The sequence below is a fragment of the Pelobates fuscus genome, chromosome 3 (assembly GCF_036172605.1).
Source record: "Pelobates fuscus isolate aPelFus1 chromosome 3, aPelFus1.pri, whole genome shotgun sequence".
NCBI classification, from domain to species: domain Eukaryota; kingdom Metazoa; phylum Chordata; class Amphibia; order Anura; family Pelobatidae; genus Pelobates; species Pelobates fuscus.
This window is the reverse complement of record NC_086319.1, coordinates 50,803,401-50,828,786: the sequence shown is the minus strand read 5'-3', so window position 1 is coordinate 50,828,786 and position 25,386 is coordinate 50,803,401. Positions and strand designations below refer to the sequence as shown.

General features: G+C 39.5%; 1 protein-coding gene across 1 annotated transcript in view; it reads left to right on the top strand.

Moving 5' to 3' along the window:
* The first annotated feature begins 423 nt into the window (after positions 1-423).
* RAP1B (RAP1B, member of RAS oncogene family) overlaps positions 424-25,386 on the top strand; it is a 78,386-nt gene continuing 53,423 nt past the window's right edge. Inside the window, exon 1 of the mRNA XM_063447037.1 lies at positions 424-573. The gene's annotated coding sequence lies outside the window, so the exon portion shown is untranslated. The remainder of the gene's footprint in view (positions 574-25,386) is intronic.

Here is a 25,386-nt window from a genome sequence, read left to right as displayed (position 1 = left end):
AACTCTCCACCATTCACCCTTCAGTGAATAGCTGCTGGTTTCATTGGGCCAGCTTTGTGCCAGCACTTCTGTGAGTAGAGGTGATGGCACTCAGCTTGCTATAATTAATAAGCATTGATTTCTGTGAGGTTGCATTACAGTGCAGCCAGTGGGTCTCCCAGACAGGCTGAGCTACTCTCACTGACTGGACACAGGACTATAGCAACAGCGCCCACCAACAGCCCACGAGAACGGCCGGGCAGTGCGCGCGCACCCCGTCACGTCCGCCCGGGAGCGAGCGAGCGCGCGCCCAGTGCTGCTGCTGCTTGCTGTCCGCGCGCACGCGGGGAGAAGGCGAACGAGCCCTCGCCCTTAGATTCGCGGGAGCGCGCACGCGCGGGGAAGGAGGAGGGGGGGTTGGTGGAGGCGAGCCCGGCGCGGTGACGTCACGGGAAGAGCTGGGAGCCTCACCCAGGCTGGGCTGGTTAGCGCTGTGTGTCCCGAGCGGAGGAGGAGGAGGTCGAGCGGGCGGTGGTGGTGGTTGTTGGGGAGGCAGTGCCGGGGGCCATACAGGAGAGGGAGCACAGCAGCGCGGTGAGTGTGTGGGAGACGGGGCATTGCTGGGTGGCCGGCCGGCGTGTTTCGTGCTGCACCGGGGAGGGGTGGTGGGAGAGAGGGCCTGGCTCAGGGAGGCGGGCATGGGCTGCTGACATGCCAGAAGGATGACCCCGGGATCCGGGCTGTGACAGCCTGCCAGCAGCACAGCTAGGACAGACAGGTACAACATGGCAGGGGGAGAGGGCACCATGCCATTCATAGCCTCTGGGCAGGGGGGCTGGAATGTAGGGGGTTGGCACCCTGGCACAAGGCTGAGTATGGGGACTGGCACCCACAGCTTCTGAGTATGGGGACTGGCACCCACAGCTTCTGAGTATGGGGACTGGCACCCACAGCTTCTGAGTATGGGGACTGGCACCCACAGCTTCTGAGTATGGGGACTGGCACCCACAGCTTCTGAGTATGGGGACTGGCACCCACAGCTTCTGAGTATGGGGACTGGCACCCACAGCTTCTGAGTATGGGGACTGGCCTGTGGGGGTTTGGCACCCTGGCACACCGTTTCGGTATAAGGGATTGGCATGTGGAGTATGGTCACTATTACATTCATAGTATCTATACAAGGGGATTGACATGGAGGGTAGGTACCATGGCATTGTATAGCCTCAGACTGGGCACTATGACATTCATATTGTCTGGGCATGGAGACTGACCTTTATGAGGGTGGACATCATATCATGCATAGCCTTGGATCAGTGGTTCGTAACCTTTGGCACTCCAGATGTTTTGGACTGCTTCCCCCATGATGCTGCCGATATAGGGGGAGATGTAATTCACAACATCTGGAGTGCCAAAGGTTACCTACCCCTGTATGGAAACTAGGCTCAATGGCACTATCTAATCACGGCATCAAAAATGCAGAATTGTGAACACCATAGTATTTATACTTTCTGGGCATGTGGACTGGCATGGAAGATGGGCACCATTCCTTATATAGCCTGTGGATATGGGGTCTGTAACAGTGTTTGCACAATGCTGTGTAGAACCTCTGGAAATGGTAGCTGGCATGGTGAGTGGGCACCATGGCATGTGTAGCTTGAGCTTCTAGACATGGGGACTGGGCACTTGCATTTAAACTGCCTGGGCATGTGGACTGATTTGGTTTGAGGAGGTTATGGTGGCTTCGGGAGTGTTATGTAGTCTGCTGGGCCACTTGTAATTTGTGTATGGGTACTGGGTACCATGGCATTGAAGTTATCTGGACATGGGGGGGAGTGAGATCTATAGTGTTCATAAATTATGGGCATGGGAGTTAGTATGTGGGATTGTTGGCCCCATGAATTTCATAGCTCTGGTCGTGGGGACCCACATTGGTTCCCTTAAATTGTGTGGTGGAGTTCAGCGTTCACATGGCAGTGAATCCAGTGCCACTATTGCTTAGTTACTTTCAAACATCCCTTTTTGGTAACACGCTCCTTTTCGTTCTTCTACACCAGAGATCACTCAAAGTTAAGCCCACAAGCTGTGGTGGAGGCTTAGAAATGCCATCATAGGATTTGTGGTGTTACCACAAATGAGGGTCTACATTTTGGGCATCCCTTTTCCACTTGAGAACTACAAGCCCCCGCCTCCTCTTGTGTGCCCTAGTGCCACCACCCTTTGCTCAGTGTCCTGGTGTACTCACAGTGAGACTGAAACAATTTAGATTTATGAGTAGTCTTATTCCTGTTGCTTAATGCGGTGGAATGGTTAATTAACAGGGTGTAATGTTATGGGTGATGGGTGTGTCTTATTGGAACTTGTTTGGCATTTTCCTTATTTGAGGGGTTTAATTTACTGTCATTGGGTACTGGTGCATTGTATTTGCTGATCTGTACTTGAATTCTTTTGTATCTGTTCTTGTTTAAAATGTCTTCTGCTGCAGACTTCAGTGATGCAGGCACAACTACAACCATTAGACCGTATAGTTACCTATTTTAACAGCGTTACGGAGGTCTTAAATTGCTGATCAATTGATTCCAAATGGGTGCATTCCAATCTTTTGTATTTACAACAGGGGTAAAATGCAATTCTCCATCCTGTTTGTGTTAGGATATTTTAAATTAAACAAATGGCCATAGGATATAGATCAAAAGATCTTTAAAAGATCCCATGACCCAGGTAACACTTTAAGTAGCTAATAACATGATTAACACTAATCCACTTTTATATATCTTGTTACTAAATTTAGACCGTAATGCACTCCATTGAATAAAATCGTGCCCCACCTACTCCACAGGAAAGCAAGAGGTTTCAAAGCATGCAAAGGAAGACTAGTGTGTTCAAAAGAATTGTAGGTTTTATTTAATGCTGCCCTGTTTAACTTGTTAAGAAATAACACTTCAGCACACACAATGAGCTCCTTGCCTTAGATTACAGCAACATCCTTTGCGAAATAGGTAACAAAGGTTTTGCATTGTACTGCTGGCAGTGTTGAACCACAGCAAAGTAACTGTTAAAATGGTTGGGGATAGCTCAATGGGGCTGGCTTGCAGCAGGAGAGGGAGGGGAGCTGATTAATGCCAGATTGTATTAGAAACTGAGATATCTAATTCACCATGTTTCAATGATGAAGGTTCTCGGAGGGAGTTTGCTGAAGGTGTTTGGTAATTTTTATGTTATGACATCTTCACAGGGCAAACTAATCAATGCAAGCTTTGTGTTATGCTTATCACACATTATATACATATTTATTTTGTATGGAAGGACAAATGTGACCTTTTTAATTGGTCTTCCGGGATTAATATATATATATATATTATATTCACTATTTACAAGATTTCTATAGTGTTATATCTTGTGGAAACACGTGTGTGTGTATGTATATATGTGTGTGTATATATATATATATATATACACACACACACCCTAAAATATAGACACTTTCAATTGGGACAATAACCGTTTATAGATCAACTTCAAACTATTCTACATAAAAAGTAGTTTGTAAAACTCTTGAATTTTTCCCCTTTTCACATCTTTTTTTTTTTTTTATATTGGATACAAAATGTTCATATGTAGATCTTATTGATAAGGGGATTTTTAAAATTATTATTTTTACACTTCATATTTACTCCATAATTATGTTATGATGTTATCATGCATTATGGACCATTTGATTGTGAAGATTCTATAAAGAAATACAGTATACAAACATGTAAGACATACTAACTAAAATCTGTAATTCTAATGATATGTTATCTAATATGTCAGTAGTAGTTTATACAAATGTCTGTCTGTTTTGTACTCCACTTTTGCAGACAAAGTGAAGTAAGAAAATGACACTGGAAAAAAACTATGAACTGGTAGTTTAACATTTGCCACACTCATCTGCTAATGGCCACATAGTAATCATACTGTGTGCTTCTATTAAATACTTCATTACGTCTTTTGTGTATATATTAAAAATCAAAAATCCTGCAGATGGGAGTTGCCAGTGTGGGAACAAACAGATGTTAGGAGAAGGTCGTTTGAATAGTGAAAGGAACAAGAAAAGGGTGTTTGATTAAAGAAGAAATGCTGTGAGGAGTGGAGTTAGTGAGTGCTTTGTAGGCAAAGTGTACCTGAAGCAAATGTAATGACTGGCAAAGGGGTGAGGTGTGGGGGTAGCAGTCAGTCAGGAAGATGAAACTGACAGCAGAGTTCATTACAGACTGAAGAGGGGGCAATGCTGGTAATTTGAAGGACAATGAGTGGTAAGTTGCAATCATCAAGTCGGGAAATGAATGCACAAACAAGATCCTTAGTTGTATCTTGAGTTACAAAAGAACGAATGCGTGTAATATTTTTGAGGTGGAAGTTACAGGATTTGGAAAAGGGCTGGATGTGAGGAGGAAGTCAAAAGTAACTCCAAAGTAGCAAGCTTGAGGAGTTGGTGTTATAGAGGTTTCATTGACGTGCAGGGAGATAAATGGAGGACGATGGGAAAAGATAAAAACTTCATTTTTGAAAGATTAAGTTTTAGATTGCAGGAAGACATCCATATGGAGGTGGATGGTGAGGCAGTTTGTGACATGTTTAGGAGGATAGGAGACAGGTCAGGGTAGGAGAGGGAAATCTGAGTATCTCCTGCATATAGATGGTAATGAAATCCAAAAGAGTTTATAAGGTTATCAAGAGAGGCAGTGAAAATGAAAAGTAAGAGGATCAAGAACAAAGCCTTACAGATCTTTACAGAGTACACCAGCTGAGGAGGTGGCAATAGAGAAGGAGGTACTAAACGTGCATTCAGAAAGATAGGATGAAAACCAGAAAAGTACCGTGTCACTGAGTGCAAGGGTTTGGTGGGTTTGAAGAGGAGTAGTTTGGTCAACCCCATCACAGGCAGCAGAGATGTTTGGAAGAATTGAGACAGCAATGACATTTTAGATTTAGCTGTGATTAAGTCATTAATCACTTTGATAAGGGCAATTTCAGTAGAATGCAGGGAGCGGAAGCCATATTGAAGAGGGTGAAAGCGAGAGTAAGTATTGAGAACGAATACAGCTACAAAGGCAAGCCACTCAAGAAGCTTAGAAATGAAGAGGTGAAGCAATTGGGCAGACTAGATGGGCCAAATGGTTCTTATCTGCCGTCACATTCCATGTTTCTATGTAATATGGAACCGTAGTTAGGAAAATTATGGTCACGATTTGGCTTATTTCTATTTATTTTTTAGATTGGATAAGATGAGAGGGGATCAAGAGGGCATGTGGTGGGGTGAGAGCATAGTATAAGTTTAGAGACCTTCTCTTCAGAGACTGTAGGAAAGCATTTGAGTTGAAGAGGGAAGAGAATGGAAGCTAAGTATAGGAAGGAAGGAGGAAATAGAAGAAATTGTATTCCTAATTTGGTTGATCTTGACATTCAAAATCACGAGCTGGGAGCTTTGTTAATGGCAGGTTGAAGAAGAGAGTTAAAGGTATGCAAAAGGCATTGCGATCATGAGGTGGATATGAGAGCTGTAAAGTACTCTTGCTTGGCAAAGGAGAGGGTGGAAGTATAGGAACGTAGTTGTAATTCTTAGAGTGAGCTTTAATAGGTGCAGGCATGTGAAGAGTGGTAGACAGGACAGAATTGTAGTATGAGGTAGCTTGGAAAGAGCAAGAGAAATGATTTGGATCAAGGGAGCATAACTTTCTGGTAACCAAGGTGAACTAGATTTAATGTTGAGTGGGGGGGAATACTGGCAGTGCAAAGGAGAGGAGGTGATTGAAAGGTAGAGTTAACATCCCAAACTGCTAAAAGCATACAGGTGGCTAGAGAAAGAAGTTGAGAATAGGTATTAAATATATTTGTTGGACATTGGGTTTGGAGGTCAAGCAGATGTGTGATAAGATTACATGGGATGAAATAAGCGGAGAATTACAGATTGAGTTACTTGGTGGGGGGTGGAAGAAAAGGTATGCTATAAAAAAAAAAGAGAGAATGAAGAGTAAGAATGAGAACATTGGGGAAGGTGGTGTCAGGTAGTGTAGCAGTCTGACAGCAAGGCAAGAATTGGTGAGAATGAGAAGTGGGCAGTAATCAATGGAGGAGATTGTAAAGGTGAGGTCTGCAAAGAGACACTAGCAGCTGATGACCATAATTTTGTAATTTGGGGAGTCTATATTTTAAAACAGAACCTTGTGATGAGTGGGAGAGAAAATAGTGCTCTTATGCCCCATTTCCACTGAGCGGTACGGTTTGGGGCGGTGCGGTACGCTATTTTGAGTGTTTCCATTATGAAAGTTGCCCATACAACCAAACCGCACCATTCCTGGGCCCCCTTCATATATAGGAATTGGTACGGTACGTTTAGGCCAGAGCTACTGGCGTCACACTATACAAACCATTGATTGGCGGACAGGAAAATGTCAATGCTCACAACAAATGACATGCTGGGCATTTGGTCTAAACCCTGCATGCCCCCTGGCGGTCCAAATTGCAGTGGAAACGCTCACCTGCATAGGCTGGACCATTCTAACCCTTCCGAACCGTATCAACCCGAACCATAGCGCTCAGTGGAAACGAGGCATAGCTTGTCTTGTCTGTGAGAGACCTAAACTGTGGGGGGAGGGGGGGGGAAAGGTTAGATCAGTGGTTCCCAAACTTTTTAGGTTCAAGGTGCCCTTAATATTTCAGTATATTTTCAAGGCACCCCATTAGTAATGTTTCCCAAGTGCTATAATCATAGCACCAGGGAAGCATTCTGGAGCGCCCCTGTGTGCACATCACACACAGTTTGGGATCCGCTGGGTTAAATAGGTGCAATTTGGAAAAGGCATCCACTAGGAATTAATGGTTCATAGAGTTGACAAGAAACAGATATAGGTCTGGTGACACAGATGTAGCGTAAAATATTCTGTTTCTAAATTCGGGCTACAGCATAGAATTGTAATGCAAAAAATATAGAACGGATAAAATAGCAATAGGAAAAACAGATAATAGAGCTGATATAAGTGTGCTGATGTGCAGCTTGAGTATGCCAGATGTACCTTGCAGAGATTAAAGGGACACTCCAACGCCCATATGGGAGAAAAAAAACCTCTTCACTGTTTAATTGATATACCCCAATGAATATGTGCATGCATTTTTCATGCAGGTGTTCATTAGGGGTATATCTTAAAAGAACTCAAGTAAAGCATGCCTACCACTTGCGTTAGCTCGGGGGAGCTAACAGAATCAGGCTGCAAACCTCCTTGACTATGTGTTTAATAAATTATAAAAGTGCCGATATCTCATAGAGATCAAATTTTTTATAAAATGTCATTGGAAATGAGATACTGCTCAGCCAAGCAAGCTGTGGTGCTTTGTGGGTGTGGAGTGGTCCTTTAATGTAAGGCAGTTTCTTTAAATGCGGTTTGTTTGGAGATGCAGTCTTGATAACTATAGGTCTTAGTTTCCTTCTGAGAATGTGTTTTTACTTGGCTCGTGTGTGGGACAAGCAATTATATGGCACATCTTCAATAGGGACTTTCTTCTGAAGGCCTAGTCTCACGTGTTTAATGATTTTACATTAAAATAGGTTGATGGTGTAGTCTGGTCTATAATTCAATTATTCTGTAACTTTTTTTGTCTTTAAATGCTGCATATTCATATTGACATGAAAAAAAAATCTTGCCAGTTACCATTCAGGAAACAAAACTCATCTCTGTTTATGTATACAACCTGCCAGTGAATGGGTTTAATTAATATTCAGTGCTGTAGGCCTTAATTATCTTACAGTAAACTATGTGTAACGTCATTATTGGCTGACTGCAGCCTTCAGTCAAAGTTACACAGCAAGCAAATCTAACATCCTGATCCGGCAACCAAGAAGGGAAGGCACTTTAACCCCTTAAGGACACATGACATGTCATGATTCCCTTTTATTTCAGAAGTTTGGTCCTTAAGGGGTTAAAAAACAAACAAAAAAACTTTAAAACACAAAGTAACACACATTGAGACAGATGGATCGCTGTTATTTTCAAGTGGATCTCATTTATTTACCAGTTCTACATAGCTTTATAATTTATGCAAAGAACACCATAATTAGACACACTAATACAAATTGAGAAGAAAACCATGACCATTGGGTTCAACCTCCTACAGGATACTATATACATGAAGGCCTGTGAGCTTAGAGTCTAGAGGGGAAATGTACATTGAGACAAAAGGCTTATTGCTGTAGTGAGACCCGTTTGGAAACATACACCTGTAACTGAATGGCATCAGAATGTTCTTATTGTAAGATAAAAATAAAAAATGCTGCTATGGGATGAGAATGATTTGAGAGACTTTAAGGGATAGAATTAGGGTCTCTTGGGTTTATGGATAAAATGTCCTTGGTTTACATGAGGAGTATTGTATCAAACAGATTGGATTGGTTACAGCTAAATGGCGGTAACTAACCAAATTAGCAAATTTATATAGTGATTCAGCTGATTAGAACAACTGAATGATAGCCATAAAGAAGTGTAAATTCTTCAGAAATTTAACTTTTGCGTATAGCCAGATGGATTTCAAACACAAACTTTCTGTAAGTTCAGACCCATTTGAGAAACCAGGCAACATTTAGCTGCATTTCTAAGTTGGATCTAGCCCTCTAGGGAGCGCTTAGCCATATGTGGCTATACTAGCTGCAAAGAGGCAACTGCTTGGTTCTTCGCGGCTTCCAATCTGAGCTGAGAAATAAAGGGCTGTCTGGCACAGCCAGAAATTTTGTCTTGTCCGGTGAGGGCATGATAGGTATATAAATCTTCCTAGCAACTGTCTCTACTCTGTGGTCTGTATTGCATGAGAGCTCAATTATGAGAATAAAATATCTGTGAGATAGTATCGGGTACGAGGGTGTGAAGCATGTTCGTAAGAGTCATGGATGAGTTCCGTTTTCTCGAGTATTGCTACAGTTACAGGGACAGTATCAACTGCTAGGAAACAAATTTTATAACAAGTATATCTGACAACAGGAAACATCCATCTCCAAAAGGGCACAGAGATAGTGCGAACATAGTATTGATATTAAAGAGAACAAACATTTAAAAATGTGCAACTATCAAGACTGCACACAGATTTAGTAACCAGTACTGTGTGGAGTCTTTTGCATTATTAATGTATGTGCACTTTTAATAATATATATATATTTTTTTTATATATATAATATAGTTTTGGGTAACATTGTGATGTTTATTTTTTTCCTATGTGTAACAGGAAACATCCCTGTCCTGTTTAGCCACAGTGACTTCGGGTTCGCTCTTATTGTCAAATAATTCAGTTTTCCAATTCATGCTTAAATACACGAAGTGCAACTGTTGGCACCAGTTTTACATTGTAATTTTATTGTCTATTAAAGGGTTACTATAACCCTTCAGTGTATGTGTGTGTGTGTTAATTTTATTTAAAAACTACATGTTGGACATTACTAATTTGTCCATCCCCCATGACTGCCTGCCAGGGTTTAAGCTCAATATGTCTGTCCCTAGCACGCAGTGCGCTCTGACGACATGCATCATTTTTGCACACATTTAACTTCGCACAAAACATATTTCTCTGTATTTACGGTTTCAAGCAGAAATGCTGCGCACATACAGATTCCTTCCCCCATGACCACTCCTAAAAGCAGAAGTGGTCATGGAGGGTGTAGTAACACTTTAATTGGGCACTCTAAGTAAAATAACAATGTTGCATTATTGTAACGATTATGGTGCAGAGAGTACCTTACATCCATACTAAGTTCTGACAGTGGCTTATTCCTGTACCTATAAGACACCCAGATGCCAAGCTGCCTGGGTCAGTTTTGTCCAAAGTATGTGTGCCTCAGATGTAAGTAAGTAGGATCTCCCTTCCCACTGGTCAGTCTGTGACTGTAAAGCTCTGCACACAATCCTTTTTATCACACACAAGTGTGATAACTAGGGATAAACTACCCATCCCATAAGTCCCTGTAGACGTAAATGAGAGGCTTTTGATTTGCGTAACCTCTTCCTCTAAGCTGTGCAGATACAGATTCATAGTAGGTAGGGTGTTTTTTTTTTCTTTAATGCATTACTTATAACATGCGTGGAGATGTAGGATAATTTTTGACTGTTACGCACTCTTAAAATTGCTCTTGTACAACACTGTACTTTGCTTGCCAGAGACTACACATGTTTGCTCGCCTGTTGTTTACATAGAATGCTATGTATTTGTGTTTAGGTCACTGCAGTTATTTTTCCCAATTTCTCCAAGGCATCAAATTGCTGCAATCCGTTACATACCCATGCACTGAAGTCTCTGAACACACAGCACTGTTGCCTGGTTTTGAAACACACCCAGGTACTGGCAAATGTGGTTTATGAAACAATTTAAACCCTCTCTCAGACCAGTGCTTCTAGCTTTCATATTCTAGCTCTGATTATAGTGTACATAGGCGCAGCATGCTTAGTCAGTTAGTCATGGGGAAAAAGAAAGTACACCCCCTATGGATTCTATAGTTTTACATATCAGGACATAACAACCATATGTTCCTTAGCACGTCTTAAAATGAGGTAAATGCAATCTCAGATGAACAACAATGTATGACACCTTGTCATGATTTATTTAACAACAATAAAGCAAAAATGGAGAAGCCATATGTTAAGTACACCATTACTGCTTCCATAGAAATTAAGAGGCTAAGTAGCAGACAGGTGCTGCTAATCAAATGCCCTTGATTAATTGATCAAGGGCATTGACCACCTGTATAGAAGTACGGTTTAGCCGTTTGCCGGTCTGGGGCATTCAGGTGTGTGTTAACACAATGCAAAGAAAGACATCAGCAATAATCTTAGTGAAGCAATTGTTTCTGTCCATCAAACTGGGAAGTGTTAAAAGGCCATTTCCAAACAATTTAAAGTCCCTCATTCTATATTGAGAAAGATTATTAAAATGTGGGAAACATTGAAGACCGTTGCCAATCTTCCCAGGAGTGGATGTCTCAGCAAATTCAACCCAAGGTCAGACCGTGTAATGCTCAGATAAATTGCAAAAACATCCACACGTTACATTTCAGACTGTGCAGGCCTCAGCATGATAATGTTCATGACAGTACAATTGGAAGAAGACTGAACAATTATGGTTTGTTTGGTAGGGTTGCCAGAAGAAAGCCTCTTCTCTCTAAAAAGAACATGGCAGTACGACTTAGGTTTGTAAAGTTGCATCTGAATAAACCACAAGACTTCTAGAACAATGTATTTTGGACAGACGAGACCAAAGTGGAGAGGTTTGGCCATAATGCACAGTGCCACATTTGGTAAAAAACAAACACAGCATATCAGCACAAACACCTCATATAACTAGCATAGTGGTGGAGGGGTGATGATTTGGGCTTTTTTTTCCAGCAACAGGATCTGGAAAACTTGCAGTTATTGTCGCCCATGAACTCCTCTGTATACAAAAGTATTGTAGAATCAAATGTGAGGCCATATATCCGACCGCTACAGCTTGGCTGAAAGTAGGTCATTCAACAGGAAAATGTCTCCAAGCACACCAGCAAATCTACAACAGAATGGCTGAAAAAGAAAAGATTCAAGTTGTTGCAATGGCCCACTTAAAGTCCATACCTCAACATTGTAAAGAGTGGGACCAAAATCTTCCACAACTATGTGAAAGACTGATAGTCATAGAGAAAACAATTACTTCAAGCTATTGCTGCTACAGGTGGTTCTATAATAGAAACTGTATTTGAAACTTAGTTTTTCACACATTGCTTCTCCATTTTGACTTTATTTTTGTTACATTGTGACACGATGTAATATGTCATATGGTGGTGTTCATCTGAGAGTGTTATTACCTAATTTTAAGGCGTACTAAGGAACAGATGATTATGTCCTGGTATATAAAACCATAGAATTTAAAGAGGGTGTACTTTCTTTTTCCCATGACTGTACATGTTGCAGAGTGGCAATACGACATGTTGAGGAAACACTCATTATAGCATTATAAATATCGTTGTAGTATATTAGTGTGTTTATATAAAAAAAAAAATTAGTGCTAGGAATACAAAGCGGTATTCCTAGCACAATAGTACCCTACTCCCCGCATTGCAGAAAGGGTTAAAAAACCCTTTAATCTAGCCCGATGTCCGATGTGAATCAATGCTTTCTTGTGGGGTTTTAGCTGACGCTGGATGTCCTTATGTAAAACGTATGTCCAGCGTCAGGTGTCCAAAATTCGCCTACCCACCTGGAAGTGCCTCTGGTGGAGTCAACCCTGACTAGAGGTGGAGTCAACCCTGCAATAACTGCAATAATTACAATTGATTAAACTGATAGGGGCATTCAGTGCATCCAGACCACTTCAATAAGCTGACATTTTCTAAGTGCCTATAGTGTCCCTTTAAAAAGATTAAATAGAACTCTTTGATACAAATCCCATATTGTGTGGCATCATGGGATATAGGATACGTGTCTGACTTACACCAAAGGCCAGATAAAACGGTATCAAGCAATATTGCTCTTTGGACTATTTTGTATAACAGCAATAATGTTGTGAACATTGGGTGGAAGCATAGGGTTAACATAACTTTTCTTTGTCAAACCAAAATGTTTAAAATATAGGTTGATTAATTAGACTTTATTTGCAGTTTAAGTGCATTGGTATATATTGCTTTATTTTCCCTCTGTTCATTACAATAGTTTTGGTTTATTTTTAGTTGTAGATTTATTTATTTATTTTAATTTTTTTTTTTTGGTATGCAGGTAGGTACAACAGTGCCTGTATCGCCACAACAGCATCGGCAGGCTCGATTTTCATAGACATAGAACAATAATGTGGCATGTTGGGTATGCATACATGTTTAAATAAGATTTATTATTTTTTCTAATGACAATTTTACAACCCTCGGTCTTCATTTTTTTTGTGTTTAAAATAAAAAAAAAGGGAAATGGGTATTTTTGTAGGTGTAAATCAGTGTTTGGTCCACCTGGTTTTGTGTTCATTTAGTAGCTCACAGCTGGCCCTTTTTATTGTTTTTTATTGAAACTCTCTTGAGTACCCTTATCAGTTACTCCTACTCTTGCACACATTACTATCTTGTTTGTCATTGATTTTGTGATAAGTGCTGCCACTGGTTTCAGAGGTACTACTGCTTCAACTTTTCAGCTTTTTTTTCTTTTTCTTAAAGGGACACTATCGTCACCAAAACAACACTAGCTTAAGGAAGCAGTTTTAGTGTTTATAGATCATGATCCTGCAGTCTCACTGCTCAAATTTAGTGACTTAGTGTCCCTTTAAGCTCTGTTTTAATTAATCCATATATAAAAGCTGTCTTTTAAGTTATCAGATATTCTGCCGTAATGTGTGTAACAGGGAGCGAATGCACCATTCCAGCAAGAGTGTTCTCTTTATAATATGCATCGTCAAGTGAGTGAAGATTGACATCCCACTATAGCCTACTGTATCAGCGCTGATTAGTTCTCTTTGTGACTCTAGGACATCAGTAAAATCCAGTTTGGTAGTTCTTAAAGCACTTTACAAATACATGCCTGCCCCCCCCCCCCAACCCCCAACCTGTCAAGCAAATCCCATGGGTTGATTGACAAGGGAGCAAGTGTTACAGCTTTGTAAACCCCAAGGATCCTCTGAGATGATGACGCTGGAGTGAGGGGCAACAGATAAGTAATAATATAACAGATCCCAAAGGACATACCTATATGATTTATCACGGTGATAAATTATATATATCTATGCCTTCGGAGGTGTTGTCTATTAAACTGAACCTGCCATGACAGGCTCACTTCAACAAAGACAGGAAAAATATGTCTGGTAGATTGTTCATATTCTGCAACAATGAATGAGTGTTGACTGTTGATTGTTAGTGCCCAATAGCATAATGGTTAGCATTTTATTCACTTTTAAAAAAAGCTAATTTGTGCTAGTAAATATGAGACACGGAAATTAAAGTTTCTAAATTCTAAAATGTTTGCTTTAGGTTGTTCCTAAACTATCTGCAGTGACCTGAGAATTATTAAAATAAATAGACCTGTTCATACTGACCTGCCGGATTATTAGAATACTGTGATCAATGGATTACATGTTTTTATTAAATGTTGCAGTTACAGTGAGGGTAATGTGTAAACTTTATAACCCAGCACTTTATGACCTTATGCAGCTGGTGAGTGCTTGGATATAGAGTTGACGAGATTCATGCATGTGATGCGTACAACTTGCATAGAACACGTGTATAGGAATGCTCTTTAAATTGCAATTTGGCTGCTTCAGTGCTGGAGACTGCATTTTTGCTTATTGCATTATTTGTTATTTAGAGGGCTTTACATACATCAGTTGGTAACGGTTCTTGCATGTTACTCATCTCGAGGAAGATCTTGTAGATCAACATATAAAGTTCATATTACATGTTGGTTTTCTCTAAACCAGAAATGGAATTCATAAGAGTCTATGGTCCATGTGTTTATAAATGTGCATACACTAACTGCAACGATATTCTAGACTGGCTTTTAACTTCTGTGTACTTTGTTCTGAATTCTTCAAGCTGTGAAAGATGTGTCTCCAATAGCGTGCATTTGATTGTGCCAGGTGGTGCTTCGATATAGGGATTTGCATTAGTAGTTTGTTTTATTTAGTAAGCCATTGCTAGTCATTTAGCTTTTAATAGGTGCTGAGATTAATGAAAATATATTGCATGTGGATCTTTGTTGGAAGCAGTGTGAGAGCCATTGGTATACATAATACTATGATTATTGTTATTTATGAAGCGCCAACAAATTCCGTAGTGCCGTACAATAGGTGGACTAGTAAATCGGTGTATGTTACGAGGAAGGATACATTAAACGCTCACAGGTTTTCAGTTTATGTCCTGGGGTACAAGTTGTATTACACCACACAGTAGAGGTGTTACTTTTATGATCTCAGACAAATAGTAGACTCATTTGACCTGCTCCTCAACGAAAAACACAACCCTCTGATGCTGCAACTAGAGCATAAACCACCATAAAGGAAACTATTGTCAAAGTAAAGACTTTTTAATTTTTTTATAATGCACTTTATTTTATGAAGTATCTACATCTATTGGCATGAGTCGGGATGTGTTGGGCACCCTACAACATCAGACTCCGCTTTTGTGTTTTGGCTCATCGAACAAAGTATTTTTTGATTTTGCTTCCTTTTACTAAGCACTGAGTTTACGAAATGGTTGAATCCTTTTCTCATCACCATATCCTTTCTTCCAATATTTTTTTCAGCTCTTGCACAGTACCATCCCTGATAAGTACCGTATTTAATTTTTCAAAAATTGCATTATTATTATTATTATTAATAAAGCGCCAACAAGTTTACTAACGCTGTACAATGGGTGGACTAACAGACAAGTATTTGTAACCAGACGAGTTGGACACACAGGAACACAAGAACAGAGGGTTTTAGGGCCCCGCTCAATGAGCTTACATGCAAGAGGGAGTGGGGTAATGTGACACAAAAGGTAAGGGTAGAAAAGTAGGTTGCTAGGATATCGTTCATTGAGGACTTATAGTTTTGTTTTGATGACAGTTTCAGTAGAGGAATCTGGGTGCAGGAAGGGAAAGCTGTTCACAGTTTAATTGATATGCTTTCCTAAAGAAGTAAGCTTTTTTTAAAGATTTTTCTAAAGGAATGGAGATTGGGTGAAAGTCTAACAAGGGGGAAGGCTGTTCCATAGGAACGGTGCAGCCCTATAGAAGTCTTTAAGGTGAGCATCAGAGGTAGGAATACGAACAGAGGTTAGACGTAGGTCTCCGGCAGAGCGTAGGGGCCTAGATGGGACATATTTGTGTAGTAGTGAGGATAAGTAGGTCGGAGCAGCATTGTGTAGAGATTTATAGGCAAGTATCAGGATCTTAAATTGATCCTGATACTTGCCTATGTAGGGACTGACAAAGGGGGGAAGCGTGGATACTAATGTGACATTTTGTGGTTTTGCTTTTCCCTTACAATATTGCTTGTTGGCTCTCTGCATTTTAATTTCATGTTTATGTGATTGTAATTTGGTTTTCAATTGTTAATGAAATAGAGATTGAATCACTATTGAATGACCATGTTATTTTGCCTAGATATCGTTCACGATATCTAGGTTACTAATTTTATTACCTAGCAGTAGTTAAAAAAAAAAAAAAAGTACATTCCAACCCCAATCAATACCCCTTAACCAAAATGCTTAACTTAACCCCCTAAGGACACAACTTCTGGAATCCCTAATCCTGCTCCTCAATATGAATGATGTGCTCTTTGACTTCAATACAACGCCTCAACATAACTCATGGCAGTAATGTTCTATGCCGGTAATAATGCGTTACTACTGCTCTTTGTCTAAACATCCCATTTCAAGCATCATTTGTAACAATTTAAAGGTCTTTTTAGAATACAAAAGGGATTTATTGAAGATAAAAATTTACAAGGACTACTCCTTATAACTCAGAGGACTGAGTATGAAAATAAAGACTTGCTTATCACTGACTCCTACAATTTAACATTTCTAAAGTTCTTTTATGACTATAAATGTTTTTGGGAGTTTTTTTTTTTTTTTTGCAAACCTTTATTTATAATCAGTTTATTAGGGCAGTTGCACTGTAAGTTGAAAGGCCTTATCTCTGTTGTAATTATCAGATTGCTTCTGTGCATTTGGTAGAAAGTTCTAATTACTTTCAGGACTTGTTTTAGCTTATCTGGCTACTAAACTTCCTAAAAGTATTGCAAGTACTGTAAAAGGGTGTATATTCCTTTTCTACCTTTTTTTTTTGTGTTCGTGTATATGGTAGACTATACTTTAAATTACTATAGTTACCAGAACTACAGCTTATTATATTTATTCTGGTGAGTATAATCATTACCTTTAGGCTTTTTGCAGTAAACACAGTTTTTTTTCTTCTTCAGAGAAAAGGCAGTGTTTACATTACAGCCTATGGATACCTCCAGTGGCTGCTAGAGGTGCTTCCTGGGACAGTGTGCAGCACTGCCATTCAGTGTCTCCACCCTCTGCATGGAGACACTGAACTTTCCTTATAGAGATGCATTGATTCAATACATCTCTACGAGGAGATGCTTATTAGCCAGGGCTGTGTTTGACTTGTGCTGACTGCCCTTGATGTGCCTTAACAATTTAAGCCAATCCAGTGGGTTTCTAAAGGAAAGCATTGGGATTGGCTCAGATCATAACTTGTGATGATGTCAGCAAAGCAGGCAGATCAAAGCTGCAGCAGACTGGAATAAAAGTAAGATTTTACTATAACATTTAAAAAAAAAAACTTCTTTAAAAAAATAAATAGCTTGATGATACTAGGTTAACATGTCTGCATCTTGCTTTTTTGGGGGTAGGGTTTTTTTTTCACTACTTTATTTGGCCTGTAAAATGTAGTACTCACGTGTTGTTAGGGACTGGTCAGACCTGTGTTATAATGGATATAACTTTCACCAAGTTGTTAGGTGCGATGTATAATTTACTGACTCTACAGCCTTTTACGTTATACTTTTTGTTCTGTTTGTACGATTGATTGCCATTGTCATGTAACATCAACCAAATGAGAGAAAAGCATTCTCAACAGAAAATCAAATATATAGTAAATATGTGGGTTAAAAGTTTTTCCCATGACTTGCCCCTCCTCTTGAATATCTTCAGTCTGTACTGCCTTTTGCTTCTGTCAATGGAATAAGTTATATTGAGTGAAACTGAACAGGAAATGGGGGAGGTATTAGCACAAGATCCATTTAATCCTCCTTGTTAGCTACATTATAGCTCCAGCAAGTTCTATATTAACAATTTGAGTACTAGAGCTCTGGGCAGGTATTGCAAATGTCATGTTGGAATACAGCCATACATTCATGCAGTTCATTAGGTCATAAATATTAGCTACACTCTATCGGACAGTAAGAGAGGCTGTGCTTCATTTACAGTTTTGTCCCTTCAGCATGGACAAGGTGTGCATGGGAGTTGTAGCTCTGTGTAATGCCAGATAAACAATTCTGACAAACCATAAAGGAGGCCTTCGATGTCTGATTCAAACTCCTATCATTCCTATATAAGTGTGGTGTTAAAGGAGTTTGCTGTGGTCGTGTACCCAGTTTTAACAAAGACAGACTGGATATATGGCTGATGAAATGAACTCTATTTAAATAATCCAAGGAATATCCGTCCCGTTTCACTTTATTATAGAAAATTTCAACCTTGCATTCACACATGTTGCAGTTGAATTTTGTTTTGTGTGTGCATGTGTCTTTTACTTTTGTATAAATTATACATATATATTTGGTCAATACATTTTTTTTGTCATGATGGATAAATATATACTATGAATGGAAGCAGATCAACATGTATGCTTGGAAGGACTCTAAAAGCCAAGAATTTAGTATTTAGAGCATGCATGACCATATATGGTAGAATTGGGGTTCGTTTCAGCTGTTCATTAACCCAGTAGTTGCATGTGTGCTGTCTTGGATACTTGGTAGAATTTTTATATTTTATTTTATGTATTTATTTTTTCCCCAGAGCGTCTCACACCTTTTTTTTTTTTCACAGTAGTGCAGTTAAATTATCTTGAAAATCTCATCTCCCACAGCCCATGATGGTCCTTTCTATGATTTTAACAAACTTGTCTTGTTAACAGTGCTTTATGTTCGTTCAGACAGTCTGTGGCTATTTACTATTTCTCCATGTGTGCTGTATAGGTAAATATATTTTCTTCTCTGTATTTTGCAAGATCCGTGTCCCTCCTGTGATTTTACTGAAACCCATAGCTGACTTGGATCCTTTCCTTTGCCCTTTTTCTACGGGAGTACTGCGGAGTCTGCACGTATGGATAGTGTCACATGTGTATGCATACTGATTTCTTATAGGGAACAATGGAATTCCAGTAGAACATGCAGTGTATCTCTGAGCAACAATATCTGTAAATGAGATGGGGAAATACATGTGTAAGTAAATGGACAATGCTGGCAGGCTCCAATTGCTCACTCTTCCCATAGATATTTTTAAGGGTTATTTACTAAAGTGAGAATTGTTGGGAATTCAAGTGAACGGGCTGCAGTTGTTATGGTGCTTTGAGTGGTGTTCCATTCAGAATTGGTCTTGTAGTGTGTGTGTGTGTATATATATTTTGTTATATCTGTGTCTATACATATAAAGCACATTCTATATACCCTTGATACATTGTCCATTCCCGAGCACCGGATTTTATTGTTGACAAAAGATTAGTTTTGAGTCTGGGATGATGTAGGGGGATAATTAGTATGCATTACTCACTGTCTCTGGGTGTGTTTCTCTAACATTTAGAAAAACATTGACACGACTTTTATCCACATACACTGTCTGATATACGTTCTATTTCTTGGCTGTATAATCTGTAGTTCGAGATGGCAAATTATGTTAATGCATGCTTGCATATATTACTGTAAAGCTTGTGTAAAGTGAGCCACAGCACAGAAAAGCGTAAGAGGACATTTCAAGCACCTTGGCTTATGGTTCCATTTTGTTCTACATGTAAAATGCTCCCTTGTTAACGATGTAAGCCCACCATTAAAATATGTCACAACCTGTACATTTTAAATAGGTGGAGCAGACCAGCCGCACTAAATAAACCCTGCTTAACTAAACATTGTTTTTGGTTTGTTTGATTTTTTTTCTCTCTTCTGTGTCTTTCTCCCTCATTGCAGGGTGAGAGAGATGTCTGAGGACAGGCTAAACATTGGGCGGCAAGGTGGATGTCAGTGCCCCCATTGGTCGTCTGTTGTCGGCATGCTATACATTCTTCTAACAGTTGCCCAATATGCACAGAATTAACAGTAGCCAGCATGGCACCTTACTGGAGTGGATAACAATGCTGCCTGAAACGGAGTTTCACCTCTGGCAGTAAAGTGTAATAACTCTGTATTTTCTGTGTGTTCAGCATTTCAAGCACCATGGCCACTTCAAATCAGTGAAGTTAAGAGTCCTTTCATATTTCTCACAACTTCGAACAGCCTGCATTGTTTTCATTTGAAGCCTAAGGGTCTTTTACATGGGATTAAATGACAGATGTCGTAAAAATACATGCCATTCCGGACCCATACAAAATTGTATCACTCTTTTTAAATATTGTTATACTGTTTAGCTACAGATGTATGCAAATGCAGTTGTATGTTCAAATAGTGCTTTGTTGATTTTCTAAGTGAAAATAAGTTAAAGCAACATCTACAGTGAACTAATGTACATTTGAAAATGTCTCAACATGTTGATAGTTATTTTTTAACCAAACTTAAAGGGATGCTATAGCCACCAGAACTACAGCTTAATGTAGATGTTCTGGTGAGTGTTGTCAGTCCTTGCAGGCATTTTAATGTAAACACTGCCTAATGTGTTTACATTACAGCCTAGGAACACCTCTAGTGGCTACTAGAGGTGCTTCAGAAATGGCGCTCAGCATCCCCACGCCTTGCGTGGATGCATAGAACTTTTCTCAAAAATATGCATTTCTATGAGCAGATGCTAATTGGCCAGGGCAGCGTTTGGCTCCTCACCCCACCTCTATCAAAATTGACAATCTCAGCCAATCCAATGCTTTTCTATGGTAAAGCATTGTGATCATCAATTCTGATGTCAGCCAAGGAGGCGGATCAGGGCTGAGCCAATGCCGGCAGACCTGCGCAGTGCTGCAAAGAAGAGTTTTTACTACATTTAAGGGGGACCTAAATAGTGTTTTAAACATTATAGGGTCTGGAAAATATGTTTGTATATGTATGTGTGTGTATATGTATGTGTGTGTGTGTATATATATATATATATATATATATAATTTTATTTTTTTTAAATCAGGGAACAATGGAATTCCACTAGAACATGAAATCAGTTAAAGGAGCACATTAGGGTCAGGCATATATATAACAGTGTTTAATGGTGTGGGTGCCCCTTGAGCCCTGGGATTTCCTGCATTACCTCCCTCCCCCATCGCAGCTACTCTTCTTTTGTTTCATCTCCTATTTCTCTCGTCTCTTTCGCTGTCTTTTCTTTACCTCTCTTTCTTTCCTCTTCAAAGTATGTACCCTTTTGAATATTGTTTCATCACATGGTGGAGGTGCATGTTCAATGTATTCCTTGATATAATCTTTATTCCAGCTGTTCCTTGTAATACTCTTTATAATTACATAAGGAAATTTGTCATTCGGAAGGTTATAAGAACACCTTATATTTAACTATGATCTTATGTGCCTTTTGCATGCGTGCAACACACCTTTCTTACAAAGTTTGATTCCTGGATTTTCTGGTTAGAGCTCTGAGGCGACTGTTTAGTCCTCTTGCCTGGGACTCCGTGGAGTTTATTGAGGTAATTAAACATATACTGCTGTTATTTCTCTCGGTTTACCTTGTTCGGAATATGCCCCCATCTGTTGTTTTAGGCTTTTCTATTCTCGTTTGCATGCTAGGTGCCTCCTCATAAGTAGATCTCATTTTTGTTCCTCCTATATATTCTGCCTTTAATTATTTTTTAGTAAATTTGCCTCTCATCCCTAACGTAGTGCACAGTTCCTATGATAGACCTCTGGGTTTAATCTTAATTCCACAGTTTGATTTGTTTCTAATCCATTTCCATACATTGCCCCTGGTGGTTTTCCTACCTCTACTGAATGGGATGAAAGTTGGGTATTCCTCGGCAACTATCCACCCTTCACTTTGAAGTTTACATACCCGGCATCTCCTCCCTCCTTGTTAATTTGAGTTTGAGCATGTATTTAAACTTTGCAATGTAGGTGTAACACTGTCTTGATAAAAGTTCGGGTGAGGACTAAAACTTTGATTTTGTTTGTTTTTGTGCCATTATGCTAACTGCTTAACCCCTTAAGGACACATGACGTGTGTGACATGTCATGATTCCCTTTTATTCCAGAAGTTTGGTCCTTAAGGGGTTAAACAAAGCCGCGTTACTTATGATTATTTCCAAGTCTCCTAAGTGCCCTCTTACACGCTGAGCTATAACTTTTTGGTCAGAAAATTTGGAGCAAGTAAGCTGAGAAACTTTTTGTGTGTGTGTGTGTGTATGTATGTGTGTATATATACAGTTGCAAGAAAAAGTATGTCAACCCTTTTGGAATGATATGGATTTCTGCACAAATTGGTCATAAAATGTGATCTGATCATCATCTAAGTCACAACAATAGATAATCACAGTCTGCTTAAACTAATAACACATAGAGAAAGAAATGATGCCATGTTTTTATTGAACATACCATGTAAACATTCACAGTGCAGGTGGAAAAAGTATGTGAACCCTTGGATTTAATAACTGGTTGAACCTCCTTTGGCAGCAATAACTTCAACCAAACGTTTCCTGTAGTTGTAGATCAGACGTGCACAACGGTCAGGAGTAATTCTTGACCATTCCTCTTTACAGAACTGTTTCAGTTCAGCAATATTCTTGGGATGTCTGGTGTGAATCACTTTCTTGAGGTCATGCCACAGCATCTCAATCGGGACTCTGACTGGGCCACTTCAGAAGGCGTATTTTCTTCTGTTTAAGCCATTCTGTTGTTGATTTACTTCTATACTTTGGGTCATTGTCCTGTTGCAACACCCATCTCCTGTTGAGCTTCAGTTGGTAGACAGATGGCCTTAAGTTCTCCTGCAAATGTCTTGATAAACTTGGGAATTCATTTTTCCTTCGATGATAGCAATCCGTCCAGGCCTTGACGCACCAAAGCAGCCCCAAACCATGATGCCCCCACCACCATACTTCACAGTTGGGATGAGGTTTTGATGTTGTTGTGCTGTGCCTCTTTTTCACCACACATAGTGTTGTGTGTTTCTTCCAAACAACTCAACTTTGGTTTCATCTGTCCACAGAATATTTTGCCTGTACTGCTGTGGAACATCCAGGTGCTCTTGTGCAAACTGTAAACGTGCAGCAATGTTTTGTTTGGACAGCAGTGGCTTCCTCTGTGGTATCCTCCCATGAAATCCATTCTTGTTTAGTGTTTTACGTATTGTAGATTCGCTAACCGGGATGTTAGCATTTGCCAGTGACTTTAGTAAGTCTTTAGCTGACACTCTAGGATTCTTCTTCACCTCATTGAGCAGTCTGCGCTGTGCTCTTGCAGTCATCTTTACCTAGGGAGAGTAGCAGCAGTGCTGAACTTTCTCCATTTATAGACCATTTGTCTTACCGTGGACTGATGAACAGCAAGGCTTTTGGAGCTACTTTTATAACCCTTTCGTAGGTCTTCTTAGAGCTCTTTTGTGCGAGGCATCATTCACATCAGGCAATGCTTCTTGTGAAAAGCAAACCCAGAACTGGTGTGTGTTTTTTATAGGGCAGGGCAGCTGTAACCAACACCTCCAATCTCATCTCATTGATTGGACTCCAGTTGGCTGACATTTCACTCCAATTGGCTCCAATTAGGGTTCACATACTTTTTCCACCTGCACTATGAATGTTTACATGGTTTGTTCAATAAAAACATGGCAACATTTAATTCTTTGTGTGTTTATTAGTTTAAGCAGTCTGTGATTGTCTATTGTTGTGACTTAGATTATGATCAGATCACATTTTATGACCAATTTGTGCAGAGATCCATATCATTCCAAAGGGTTCACATACTTTTTCTTGCAACTGTGTGTGTGTATGTATATATATAGATAGATAGATAGAGAGATATAGAGGTGTGTGTGTGTGTGTGTTAACAGTAAATGTATCATGTGCAAAAAGTATTAGGCACTAGGGATAGATATTGTGGTTTTTTTTTTTAGAGCCGATACCGATAATCTGTGAACTTTCAGGCCGATAGCCGATAACTTGCCGATATTCTGTACATTTACCATTTTTAAAAAATAAACTATTTCTAAAGGTAAATGCACAAAATATACATGCCACACACATGTAGTGGATGCACTGTGTTTAGACAGGGGAGCTGTGTGTGTGTAGTGGATGCAGTGTGTGTTTGTGTAGTGTGTATATAATGGGTGCAGTGTGTGTTTGTGTAGTGTGTATATAATGGGTGCAGTGTGTGTTTGTGTAGTGTGTATATAATGAATGCAGTGTTTGTGTAGTGTGTGTATATAATGAATGCAGTGTTTGTGTAGTGTGTGTATATAATGAATGCAGTGTTTGTGTAGTGTGTGTATATAATGAATGCAGTGTTTGTGTAGTGTGTGTATCTAATGAATGCAGTGTTTGTGTAGTGTGTGTATATAATAAAAGCGCAGTGTTTGTGTAGTGTGTGTGTGTGTGTATATAATGAAAACAGAGTGTTTGTGTAGTGTGTGTGTTTCTAAAGGGATGGAATTTGTATACAAATTTGTATAAAAATGTTTATTTTATTATTATTTTTCTTATTTTTAATATTTATGTGGGTTTGGTTTTTCGATACCGATACCGATATTGCGGAAAATACAGAATATCGGCCGATAATCGGTTGATCCCTATTGGGCACCACCCTTTCAGTTGATCCCACTGATCTGTAATATGTGTAAGGTTACGTTAATGTGTGTCAACTCGTAGGGCTAGGTCATATTCATAGTCTTGTAAGCTTAAAAAATTCTGACTCTTGTAATTTCTTATACAGGGTTATCCACTGAAGTGAGAATAGTTAGGTAGTCAAAAATAGCCAAATTGGAAGAATAGCTAAGAATGTTTCCAGTTTGGCCATGTTCGCCTTACATTTACGATTTAATTTGAATTCTTACCAATTCACTACTTTAATGAATAATCCTTACTGGTAATATTACACTCAACTTCTATTGGATACTCAAAGCAGCTAAGATAATGCAATCTTCAAAGCAGAGGAGTGTTATTATTGAAAGCTGAAACCTTACAGTTTGCAGTTTCCAATGTTCAAAGTATTAAGATATAGAAGTTTGAGAGGAACTGTTCAAATCAAGACAAGATCGCCAATAAAACTGATCATAGGCTGGCCAAGAGATCAAAATTCCACATATCTCAAGGACCTGCAGGAAGATTTAGTTTGCCTTTGAGCCATTGTAAAACAATGAAAACTTTGCCTGTGACGTGGAGACTCTGAATGGCCAGTGTCCCTTTAAGTTACAAATATACCTGTGTTGCTATAGCGCCATCATCCCATGATGCTGCTGGCTCATACATGACTACAAGAAGAGTACTGAATACTGAAAAAAATACTGAATAACATGATGACCAAGCGTTGGCACATATTATATTTGAATCTGTTAAATTACCGAAATGAGTAAAAAGTTGTGTTAACCTCCCTGGCGGTATGATTATGTCAGGAATTTTGTACCAAAAGCGGTACCATTTTTTTGCATTTGAATTACCCGCCCAGTTCCGCCCCCATGTCAGGCATGTCAATCAAATTTTAATTAATCAAATCACATAATTACGTTAAAAGATTTAAATATACATGTAGAATTTTAATATATATGCATTTATA